At 38.5% G+C, this 13,266-nt stretch overlaps 1 protein-coding gene and 1 pseudogene across 3 annotated transcripts in view; one reads left to right on the forward strand and one right to left on the reverse strand.

Moving 5' to 3' along the window:
- The window catches only part of Cdh10 (cadherin 10), a 222,360-nt gene that overhangs the window by 43,486 nt on the left and 165,608 nt on the right, over positions 1–13,266 (forward strand). The window lies entirely within an intron of this gene.
- On the reverse strand, positions 4,898–5,450 carry Rbbp9-ps1 (RB binding protein 9, serine hydrolase, pseudogene 1; annotated as a pseudogene).

The raw sequence follows: 13,266 nt of genomic DNA on the forward strand, positions 1-13,266 counted from the left end.
TGGGGCAGGCTCTTAATGGGTGTTCCTTGAGCCTCTATACTAAACTTTGATACCTGTTCCCTCCCAAAGGTATTCTTATTCCACTTTTAAAGAAGGATTGAAGCATTTGCATTTTGGTCATCCTTTTTGAGTTTAATGCGTTCTGTGCATGTAGGGTAATTCGAGCATCTGGGCTAATATCCACTTATCAATGAGTGCATACCATGTGTGTTTTTCTGTGATTGGGTTACCTCACTCAGGATGATAAATCTGAATTTTTATGGGCAGTGTTTGCCTGATGAGGAATGAGGACTACACTTATTTATGGAATTATGGATAAGTATTTCGAATGTGGTTGGAGACTATCCTGGTTTAGTAAAGTAATACTTGTAGGTTCTCCTTCAAGATCCATGACTTCAGTATCCTTGAGGAGTTGGTTAGTTTCCCAGTACCAGACATGATTTCCCATTTCTGAACGGTTCTTAAGTCCAAATAAAGGGCTGCTTCTTACCTCCAAGATCATAGGGTTATCATGCCATGCTTCTCAATATTATGGTGTATAGACATCAAAGCTGGGTTTCATTATCTGTTTCTTACCTCCTCTGGATGAGTGCTTATCACCTTCTGGTAACATGAAAGCTGGTCTTCAGGTCATTTCCAGATCAGAGTCACTGGATCCTGTGTCTGAAGTGCATGGTATTTTCACAAAACAAAACAAAACAAAAAAGCCTTTCCTTTTAACTCTTGGTGGCAACTAAAGGGCAAATCAGTATGTTTAATGTTTTTGAGAATCTTTTGGACAACTCTTAGAAACAACTTGAAAGAGAGCTTCACATGCCTGATGTTGGGATATTTCTTAGATCAGTGTTTGGAACCTGTTGTTTGTGAACCCTTTGGGAATTGAACAACCCTTACACAGGGGTCACCTAGGACCATCACCATATTAGTTTGTTATCACTTATACTTTAGATATTAATTTATTTAAACTACGTCAGGTAAGTTAAAAATTTCTTGGTTCTTTTATAAAAGTCATATTATTGATTAAATTAGTATAATGATTCATGAGGAAGTTTGGCTACTAGTGAAAGTTTACAAATGCTGGTATCAACCATAGTCATGAGATATTTTCCTATTTATCCTTACTTTTAGAAGTAATAAGGTAAATTTATCAATTGCAGTGTTTTGCAAGGTTTCCATTAATATACAGTGTAAGGATAGATCCTTTCTTGAGAGTTTTGCAAACCCAGGCAATGATTAGAGAGGAATTTTGACTAGTTTTAATCAAAGGTGTGTATATTGCAGCTGTTCAACAACACTATCCCTGACCAATCTGTCGGTCCATAATGCACACCAACGGGCACAGTCATTAAAGTATATCCCCAGCCTTTTAATGTTATTGAGCTATACTCTTGTGAGAGTTTATTCACAAAATGCTGCTTTGAGGTTTGGTTATTTTTGGAAAAAGATAATTCTTCCTATTCTCAGGTTATTTTTTTAATTTTTGTTTTTAAAACTTCGTGCTTATGTATGGATGTATGTGGGAGGGAGTTCACGTGCCACAGGCTGCCATGAGATAAGATGACAAGTTACATGAGTTGCTGTTTTTGTTGCCATTTGTGGGTCTAGGGATTGAACCAAGGCATAGAGATAGAAACAGAATGGACATGGTAGTAAGTGTCTTAATATGTGTCCTTTATTTTTGTACTCTGAAATACACATTTAACTCAATAAATGATTTCTTCAGAAAAATGTTATACAACATGGTATTAGTCTGGGTACAGACAGCAGACAGTTTCCCAAGGGCAAGTTCTGCTATAATGTTCTACCATACAGTGTATTGGTTAGTCTATCCCTTGTGATACAGGATCACTACACACAGCTTCTGTATTAAACAATGAGTAATCATTCCCAAACTTGTTTATTAAATCTTTAAAGGGTTGCTACCCCATCCTAAGTATTAGCACTGCACCTTTTTTTTTTTTAAATAGGGATGAAGGATGTGATCCAAATCACCTCAGGCTATTCTTTTATGTTTACAGTAAGTGAAGAGCTGTCTTCTTACACCCACCTTCTTTGGCTCTATGAAGATTATAATAGCAAGCCTAACAATACAGAGACTATAATGAAAACACTATCCAAAACATCCACATAGGGTAGAAAGAGAAACACAGAAAATGATTTTAGTGTATTTACTAAGAATCCTTTAAACATGAATCATTCCGCTGTAATGTTGCATGGTCCCAACAATGCTATTTGTATTTGCTCACTGCTATATTAGAAATGTAGAATACAAGTGCACTGATGTTTCTGAGTTATATTATTTCCATTTACTCTAGCTATTGTCACACAAACAATTAGGATGTGGCCATCTAGCTCTGATTCTGAAGCCACTCTGTAGACGGTCTTAAATGTTGATTTGTACTTTATTTTCAGTTTTAAGAATTAAGTATCTTTCATAAAAGGGGGAAGAAAATAGTTTGAGATGTTTTTCTATTCATGGGTGCTAGAATATGGAAAATTAGCACATTATGATGTTCTTAAGTAGCAAAATAAGGTCATAACAGAGATTTCAAACCTCTGTAAATTTCCTTTGTTTAGGTATTTTATTTCAATTGGCATCACAATGTCATTAGCATAATTTACAGAAGTTATATTTATTGATGACCACTAGAGATTTTATCTGTAACCTACCTGTGATTGTTATCATCTCACATTCCTTATAGAAGACATTATTTATTATAATATTAAATATAATTTGGTAATTATAGCAGTTGCTATTCACTAATATTTAACAGTATCTCAAAATTGATCTGCTCAGAAACATGGACTACTTCAATTTCTATCAGGGAGGTACCCGTGCAGAGGTCATTGTTGGCCTACGGCCACAATCAGATCTTTGCTATAAACTGCTACACTTCATAACTTTGCTCACCCAATCCTGTAAGCCAAGAATGCAATCGAGATTGGTTTTTAGCAAGAGAAAAATGGTAATTGTAATCATGGCAATACTAATCTGCACCCATGCAGAATAAAGATGATAAGCACCAGGCTAATCCACAGTAGCTCAGACGTAAATACATAAAGAACATATACCAAAGCCAAAGGCCATTGAATACTTTCTGGAAAGCTGATACTTAATTTAATTAATTTTAATATTTACTAGGAAATAAACATGTTATTTCATTTTTGAACATGTGGTTGACAAAGTACTTTATAAGCCAGCAAAAATGTAATCATGAAACCATTTTATACATTGAATATATACAATATAAAAAGTTTTAAAAGGGGTTGTTTATTTTTGAGTGAGTGTTAAGAAAATTCTGCAGTGTTGCCTGAATGCTCTCTACAAGAGGCTGAATTCTCTAGAGTTAAATTGAATTATGGAAAAGTTTTTTCCTTTTTTTTCTCCCTTCCCTTTCCTTCTCTTCCCTTCCCTTCCTCTTTCTTTCCTTCTTTCTTTCTTTCCTTCTTTCTTTCTCTCTCTCTCTTTCTTTCTTTCTTTCTTTTTTTCTTTCTTTCTTTCTTTCTTTCTTTCTTCCTTTCTTAAGATTTACTTATTTTATTATTTGGGTACACTGTATCTTCAGACTTACAAGAAAGAAGAGGGCATTAGGTCCCATTATAGATGGTTGTGAGCCACCATGTGGTTGCTGGGAATTGAACTCAGGACCTCTGGAAAAAGTCAGTGCTCTTAACCACTGTGCCATCTCTCCAGCCCTGGAAAAGTTCTTTTGAAGATACTGAAAAACTTAATAACAAAATGCAGATTGCTCCCTTGTTTTCCACCCTTTAGTATTATGTTCATTTTAGTTATCTTAGGCTTTTCTTGGACTTCATAGAGAATCTAAAACTGTTTACAACCAAGCTCACAAATTGATGATGTGGCCTTTGTCTTACAGCATTTGCAAATCTTTTAATTGCAATGCTGTTGCTAGCTACCATAATTCATGTAGGGAATATATATACATACACATATATTCCTCCAGTTAAAAGAAGACATATGTACTTGCCACATTTCTATATTGTAGCACTTCTCCATGACTGAATCCTGAATCCTGCCAATCCTATACAGTTGATATATAGATGACAGGCTATGCGGCTATCTGTCTCCTACAGCTCCCTTACTCAGCATCCATATGTTGCTCTCTCTCAAGTTAGAAGGACTCGGAGACATGGTGGGGTCAGGGATTTCAATGATGAAGAACCAAGTTTGAGTTTACTCCCCTGAGCCAGCTTTAAACAACAACTGAAATTTTGAGTTCTAAGACAACATTCTGGACCTTGAATCATGTTTTCATTCCCCTGGTAAGAGAAAATTTTTATTACAAAATGGAAAAGGTGTCACATATAATTTGAATGAAAACCTGTTTGTTGTTGTTTTGTTTGTTTTGTTTTGATGCAGGGTTTTATTTGGCCTAGACAGGCCTCAAACTCAAGATTTACCTTCCTCACCTTTCTAAGTAGTGGGGTCTCAGAAGTGGAACACAACTTGCTAAAAATATTGTGTTATAATTTGGAATGAGACTCAGGAGACCTGGGTCGTCTTCTTGCTCACTCTTTCTGAGACAGGGTCAAGCTAGACTTCCCACCCCCTGAACCTCTGCTTTCGCTGAAGTGATTACAGCGACACACAACCATGTCTATGTCAAGTTCTGGATTCTTCTGACTTAACTCTCTTTGCATCAACAGGATAGCTTAAAAAAAAAACCTGTCTCTTATCAAACAGGAAACATACTGCTGTAGTTAGTAGCTTTTTGGGGAGATTTAAGCTCTGTGGGAATTGGAAGTGCTAGTAACTCAGTGTGAGTATTCAAATGGGTTTGTTGTTCAGGCGCTCTGGTAGCCTAAGTGAACGGATGTCTCAGGTCTAAGCTGTGTGAGGGTAGTGGCTGTTATTATTCTACCCCATCCTGGTATGTTACAGAGCAGGAGTCAGCATTGACTTCACCACACTAATGAGTTCATGGAACTCTGTGTTCTGAAAGTGACCATGGTCAATGAATTTGTAGTTTGGCGTCCAGCCTATCTGCCACTTCTTATTGTTTCTTCCATGGAAGGAAGGGGCCATCAGTAGAGCCAAGCTGTATAATGTGAGGGCAGTTGGTCTTGATCTTCTCCCACTGCCAGGGGCGGCTGAAGTACCCCCTTGCATGCTCATTTTCATCTCCCAAGTCTGATGCGAATGCAGACACCAATACAAGAGCATATACCTAATGTGTCTCTGCATAGCTCATGGCTGCAAGGGCCCTGGACCTGTGGCCTATGACGATGGTCACACTGCAGCTCTCTTCATGAAGGGCAGCCAGATGCTCTCTCAAGCAGTAACTGAGTCAGGTATGTTTTTAGCCAAACCCTGGAAACTGGGAATCTGCTCCACACCCTTTCTCACCCAGTCATACCAGCCGTGGGTGGCCACATCCCTGCCTGCCACCATTCCCGGGAACAATCACTGCCTTGCTAGGGGACGCCATGAATGCAGACGTGGGAGACCTATGCCCAGAAGTTCTCAGACCAAGACTACCTGATATTTAATTTAAAAACGACTTTAGGGGGAGCCAGTAGAGTTGTTAAGCACCCTTGCTGATCTCAGCACCTATCTTCCATTCTTAGCATTTGTCAAGTGGCTCATAGTCCTTTGCAAATTCCACATCCAGGGTATTTAACACCCCTGGCTTCTAAGAGCATATGTATATATTTGCATCTGTGTGCGCGCGCGCGCACACACACACACACACACACACACACACACACACACAAGCAAATACATACACACAAACACATTCGTATACCTAAACATAATGAAAATTTATTAAATTATTCTTCTTTAAATTTCTACGTTGAAGCGCAGGAGATAAGTATTCCTCATTTGTTTTTCTCGTGTTGCTGTTTCATTCTCCTTTGTATGTGTGTCCTTGGCATTTTAACTTATGAATTCTCTATTGTTGGAGGACAGAATAATAAAGAAGAAAGAATGCACCTTAAATCCCAGGGTAGTTACTTAGGATCTATGTTATATTAACCACATTACTTAATCCCTGAGTGTCCTCAGATTTATTGGTTAATGGATATTTTAACTTAATACTACCAAGTATTGGGCTTTCTTTAAGGGAAAATAGTAAAATATATCACTTTCCTGGAGTTTACTGGGCCCACTACTATCTATCTAAAGAATATATGTTCTACAATAGGACTAAAAAGCCATTGTCTAGTCCCAGTTCTCCAATTATCCTCGATGAGAAAGTTGTTCAGTGATGTATAAAAATTTGTGTTCGACGATGTAGGAGGTGTTCGTTCCTTGGCTATTTTTATATTTTTGAAATAATGTGTTCTAAAAGTCACGGTGCCTTGTACTGTTGACCATTAAGTGACAGCCGACCAATATCTACAGTTCTCAAAACACCACAGCTAAAGGAGACATCCATCTTCTTTGTCCCACAGTAGACCCTGTAACTCCCCCTCTTCTCTTCAGCTTTCACATGTCCACGTAATTTTCTTTGCCTCTCAAGTGCTGCTAAGTGCCGACACTTAAGATCTTTTGACAGCTTTGACTGAGAAAAATAAAACCTAGCATGAGAACATTGCCAGGAAATATTTATTGATGTTATTAAGAAGATTTCATGAGAAGTAAATCAATGTATAATCGCCATATTCAGGGATCATAATTCCATTTTGTAGAGCTGTTTAACTTTGCCATTCAGAGAAAACCTAATGTTTTATTCATGTGTTTTTCTGAAATAGAGGCCAAACATTCATATTTATAATATGGAAAATGCTTTACATTAATATTTAAATATCTATCTCTAAATTTAATCAAACACAATTAGTATAATGGAAGCAAAAATATATGAGCCTAGTCAATACTGTCTTAAATGGACTTACAAACTACTGTTTATTGGAATTAAGGCTTTAAAGTTCCATTTGTATTTAAAAGGCTATTTAATATTATACTCTTCATAGTATATAGTCGAATTCATTTATCTTTAGTAATCCTAGCATTTTTCCACAATTATATATGTGGGAATCTATTTCATAGTATTTTATAAACTAATTCAGCCTTTGTGAAAGGTCCCTGTCTTGTTGACTGATATGTAATAAATGCTTTTATGTGGCAGTTTATATTTCAGAACTGTCTCAGTATAAAATTAAGTCTTTAAACAGGGATCAATAAGTGAAGTCTTCTGTGTGTAGAAAGTAACAACATGACGCATTTTGATACTTGGGGCCTCTTTAGTATATGCTAAAATCAGGGTCCTCTTCCTGCTTTTTTTATATTTTTTTCCAATATCCTTCCTTAAATGTTGTAGCCTGAATTCTGGCTATCTTAGGAGAACTATATGGACAGTGCACACACTGTGGCCAGTAATTCTAGGAAGGAAGGCAAAGCCAAGTGGGAGGAGAATTAGGAGAGCACCAGCTAGTTGGAAAAAGACAAGACATGCTAAGGCTTGAAAGGCATGGGAGAGTTCATAGGGAAAAAGTGAAATCAAAACACAGGTAGAGAGATTTGACATCCCTTTGTAATAGCAGTGATGGTCCCTTGAGCGTCTGCTGTTTCCTACTGTAGAGTAACTAATTCCTATGTATGTGTGCACTAAGTTCAGGAGTGGTCATTTTACATGTTGTATGTGAATTGTGTTGGGCTGTTAGATCACATGATTGCTTTAACTAGGCTTGCTTTGTTTCTGTGCTCTGTACTATTTGCCTTCTTTTCGTGTTTCTGTCAGTTCTGTCGCTGCTGAACTTATTCATCACATTCTGGACTGTACATGGCTCCTAAGGCTGCCTTCCCACCTAATCACTATCAGTTGTTTCTTATGTAACACACACTCAAGTGTTCGAACTCTTTGTTTCAAAGCCCTCAGCCAGGTCTCAGAGATGTTGACTAAAAAATAGATGAGGTAAGGAGAGCCATGTTGTAGTAGTCTGACTCTCTTGCATCTTCTGTGTTCTTTTCTCTTTTTTGAGAGTCAGTCCTGAATAGTGTTAATGGTTTTTCTTCACAGTGGAGAAGGGATACTTCTTGGCTGACTTTGTACATTTTGTTCATAGTGAAACATTGAGTAGTGGTAAGCATCAAAATTTGCTAAGCACCAAATCTTTTATTCTTCAGACACACTGAAAAAAGTCATTTGGAAATTGAGGACTACACTAATGCTCCTATATTCTGTCAACACACTTGGAGTGTCATGCCCAAAGCTTCCTGCCCAAAGCACAGTGTTAGGCTAATAGAGGTGCATAATGTGCATTATGGCAATCAAGCGACAGAAATTTTAAAAAAAAAGTCTTCAAAACGTTGCTTACTGAAATTATTATTTGCTTTTCAAGTTTGCTCCATTCCAAGTGTACTGGGTAATTTTGTGTCAACCTGATACAAACTAAATTATTAGAGAGGGGGGAAGATTCAAATTAAGAATATGTCTCCAAAAGATCTTGCGGTAGGCAAGCTCATAGGGCATTTTTTAAATTAAGAATTCATGGAGAAGTCAAAGACCATTGTGGATGGGAAGATCATTCATCAGAACAACGTGGTGTTGGGTTCTATAGGAAAGCAGAAAAACATGCTGAGCAAGCCATGAGGAGCAAGCCACAGAGCAGCATGCTGCCACAGTCTCTTCATCAGATCCTGCTTCCAAATTCCTGACTTGCTTAAGTTGCTAACCTCGCTACTTTTGATGATGAATTGTTATGTGGAAATGTTTCCTCCCCAAGTCATCACAGCAATAGGAACTCTAAGACATGAGAAATGCAATGATGGCTTAACTTATGAAAACTGGTTAATATTAACACATGAAAAGAGAAGGAAGGATACATATTGAGTAACCATGTAAGTAGATGTCACAAAAATTTATTTACTAAAAATTATTTTAAAAGTTCTAAAAAACAGATATAAATCAATTATAACTCAGGAAAATCAACACTGCATGACTAAGACACAACCATCATGATCATAATTAGAGACAACAGAAAAATTTCTCCCCATGACCATGAACATGATGAGCATGCTTACTTCCACTGCTCCTGTTGAAAAGTATTAGAAATTTCACAAAGAGTAATTAGAGAAGAAAGAAAAGGCACTCAAAATTGAAAAGAGGAAGTCAAATTACCATAAGATGTGTTTGTAAATAATATGGTGCTATTATAGGAAATTCTAGAGATTTCATGAAAACTGAAGAAGCTGAGTGGTTTGCAACCCCATAGGAAGAACAACAATATCATCCAACGAGATGCCCCAGAGCTCTCATGGACTAAACTACTAACCAAAGAATACACATGGAGGGAACCTTGGCTCCAGCTGCATATGTAGCAGAGGATGGCCTTGTTGGGCATCAATAGAAGGAAAGGTCCTTGGTCCTGTGAAGGCTTAATGTCCCAATGTAGGGGAATGCAGGGTGGGGAGGCGAGATAGAGTGGGTTGGAGGGTGGGAGAATACCCTCATAGAATCAGGGAGAGGGAGGATTGGATAGGGAGTTTCCAGAGGGAAAACCAGGAAAGGGTATAACATTTGAAATGTAAATAAATAAAAGATCCATTTAAAAAAATCAATACAGTAGTAGTTCAATGCAGTACCAACATGAAGAAATACTTTTTCTTCATACAAATAACAATATTGTTCAGAATTGGAAGAATTAATAACGTGACAATACTCATCATTATTTGAAGCGACACCCAGATTCAATGGCAGTTCCATTAAAACAGCACTGCTGTGAGTTGAATGTATTGGTGCACACTTTCAATTTCAGCTACATGGTGGAAAGTTGGAGAAAATACCTGCTCCAGCCTAGTCTGCTCTGTCAAATATGGCTATTAGTAAGAACCCTTTTCCAGCAACAAGAAGAAGAGACCATTGCAAGGCACACAATGTTCACATAACATAGAAAGAGGGAAGAATGAACACATTAAAAAACTTGTAAGCAAAGCCTCAGCTCTATAGAAATCTCTTGGTCAATGGGCTAATGGCACACATTGAAGAAGGGACGTCTCCTCCACCAAAGCTACCCAAAGAAACCTGAAACCTACATCTTACAAAATGAAATTTGACCCTCATCTGTCACACTGTACAAGATCAACTCAAATAGATGAGAGAATTTGTTGTTACCTGTACACTACTTCAGGCAAACATAGGTGTACTGACTGGTTTTGTGTCAATTTGACACAGGCTGGAGTTATCACAAAGAAAGGAGCCTCTCTTGAGGAAATGCCTCCATGAGAATCCAGCTGTAAGGCATTTTCTCAATTAGTGATCAAGGGTGAGGAGGGCCCATTGTGGGTGGTGCCACCCCTGGGCTGGTAGTCCTGGGTTCTATAAGAAAGCAAGCTGAGCAAGCCACAGGAAGCAAGTCAGTAAGTAACATCCCTCCATGGTCTCTGCATCAGCTCCTGCTTCCTGACCTGCATGAGTTCTAGTTCTGACTTTCTTTGGTGATGAATATCAATGTAGAAGTGTAAGCCGAGTAAACCCTTTGATACACAAGTTGCTCCTTGGTCCTGATGTTTGTGCAGGAATAGAAACCTTATCTAAGACAATAGGGAAGGAAGTACTTGGAGACATAGGTATAGTCAATAATTTTCTGAATTCTCTAAAATCAACTGTCAAATGACATGTCAAAATCAGAAGCTTTGTAAGTGTGGAAGCAATCAGCCTGCGAAGGGAGACCATAACAGAGAAAATATTTATCAGCTATTTTTCTGACAGTAACCAAAATATATAAAGAACTGATGTGAAAAATGTAACAAAATCTGTTCCAACTAAAAGTGAGCAGACTATTTGAATAGACACTTCCGAAGAAAAACCTCAATAAATAGATTAAAACAAGCTATCTTTAACCATCAGTGAAATGTAAATGCAAGCTAAAATGGAGACACAATTTCATGCCGCTCAGAGTGGTTTATTTTATTTTTTTTCCTGTCTTTTGTTTTAATTTATTTAATACTTAATAATAATTCTTTGGTTTCCGGGCAAACATCCCCCTCCCCCTCCCCTTCCTTATGTGTGTCCCCCTCCCAACCCTCCCCCCATTGCCGCCCTCACCCCAACAGTCTAGTTACCTGGGGGTTCAGTCTTAGCAGGACCCAGGGCTTCCCCTTCCACTGGTGCTCTTACTAGGATATTCATTGATACATATGAGGTCAGAGTCCAGGGTCAGTCCATGCATAGTCTTTAGGTAGTGGCTTAGTCCCTGGAAGCTCTGGTTGCTTGGCATTGTTGTCCATATGGGGTCTCGAGCCCCTTCAAGCTCTTCCAGTTCTTTCTCTGATTCCTTCAACGGGGGTCCTATTCTCAGTTCAGTGGTTTGCTGCTGGCATTCGCCTCTGTATTTGCTGTATTCTGGCTGTGTCTCTCAGGAGCGATCTACATCCGGCTCCTGTCGGTCTTCACTTCTTTGCTTAATCCATCTTGTCTAATTGGGTGGCTGTATATGTATGGGCCACATGTGGGGCAGGCTCTGAATAGGAGTTCCTTCAGTCTCTGTTTTAATCTTTGCCTCTCTCTTCCCTGCCAAGGGTATTCTTGTTCCCCTTTTAAAGAAGGAGTGAAGCATTCACATTTTGATCATCCGTCTTGTGTTTCAATGTTCTAGGCATCTAGGGTAATTCAAGCATTTGGGCTAATAGCCACTTATCAGTGAGTGCATACCATGTATGTCTTTCTGTGTTTGGGTTAGCTCACTCAGGATGATATTTTCCAGTTCCAACCATTTGCCTATGAATTTCATAAAGCCGTTGTTTTTGATAGCTGAGTAATATTCCATTGTGTAGATGTACACATTTTCTGTATCCATTCCTCTGTTGAAGGGCATCTGGGTTCTTTCCAGCTTCTGGCTATTATAAATAAGGCTGCGATGAACATAGTGGAGCACGTGTCTTTTTTATATGTTGGGGCATCTTTTGGGTATATGCCCAAGAGAGGTATAGCTGGATGCTCAGGCAGTTCAATGTCCAATTTTCTGAGGAACCTCCAGACTGATTTCCAAAATGGTTGTACCAGTCTTCAATCCCACCAACAATGGAGGAGTGTTCCTCTTCTCCGCATCCTCGCCAGCATCTGCTGTCACCTGAGTTTTTGATCTTAGCCATTCTCACTGGTGTGGGGTGAAATCTCAGGGTTGTTTTGATTTGCATTTCCCTTATGACTAAAGATGTTGAACATTTTTTTAGGGGTTTCTCAGCCATTCGGCATTCCTCAGCTGTGAATTCTTTGTTTAGCTCTGAACCCCATTTTTTAATAGGGTTATTTGTCTCCCAGCGGTCTAACTTCTTGAGTTCTTTGTATATTTTGGATATAAGGCCTCTATCTGTTGTAGGATTGGTAAAGATCTTTTCCCAATCTGTTGGTTGCCGATTTGTCCTATCCACAGTGCCCTTTGCCTTACAGAAGCTTTGCAGTTTTATGAGATCCCATTTGTCGATTCTTGATCTTAGAGCATAAGCCATTGGTGTTTTGTTCAGGAAATTTTTTCCAGTGCCCATGTGTTCCAGATGCTTCCCTAGTTTTTCTTCTATTAGTTTGAGTGTCTCAGGTTTGATGTGGAGGTCCTTGATCCACTTGGACTTAAGCTTTGTACAGGGTGATAAGCATGGATCGATCTGCATTCTTCTACATGTTGACCTCCAGTTGAACCAGCACCATTTGCTGAAAATGCTATCTTTTTTCCATTGGATGGTTTTGGCTCCTTTGTCAAAAATCAAGTGACCATAGGTGTGTGGGTTCATTTCTGGGTCTTCAATTCTATTCCATTGGTCTATCTGTCTGTCTCTGTACCAATACCATGCAGTTTTTATCACTATTGCTCTGTAATACTGCTTGAGTTCAGGGATAGTGATTCCCCCTGAAGTCCTTTTATTGTTGAGGATAGCTTTAGCTATCCTGGGTTTTTTGTTATTCCAGATGAATTTGCAAATTGTTCTGTCTAACTCTTTGAAGAATTGGATTGGTATTTTGATGGGGATTGCATTGAATCTGTAGATTGCTTTTGGTAAAATGGCCATTTTTACTGTATTAATCCTGCCAATCCATGAGCATGGGAGATCTTTCCATCTTCTGAGGTCTTCTTCAGTTTCTTTCTTCAGTGTCTTGAAGTTCTTATTGTACAGATCTTTTACTTGCTTGGTTAAAGTCACACAGAGGTACTTTATATTATTTGGGTCTATTATGAAGGGTGTCGTTTCCCTAATTTCTTTCTCGGCTTGTTTCTCTTTTGTGTAGAGGAAGGCTACTGATTTATTTGAGTTAATTTTATACCCAGCCACTTTGCTGAAGTTGTTTATCAGCTTTAGTAGTTCTCTGG

This window comes from Rattus norvegicus, chromosome 2 (assembly GCF_036323735.1).
Source record: "Rattus norvegicus strain BN/NHsdMcwi chromosome 2, GRCr8, whole genome shotgun sequence".
Taxonomy (NCBI): domain Eukaryota; kingdom Metazoa; phylum Chordata; class Mammalia; order Rodentia; family Muridae; genus Rattus; species Rattus norvegicus.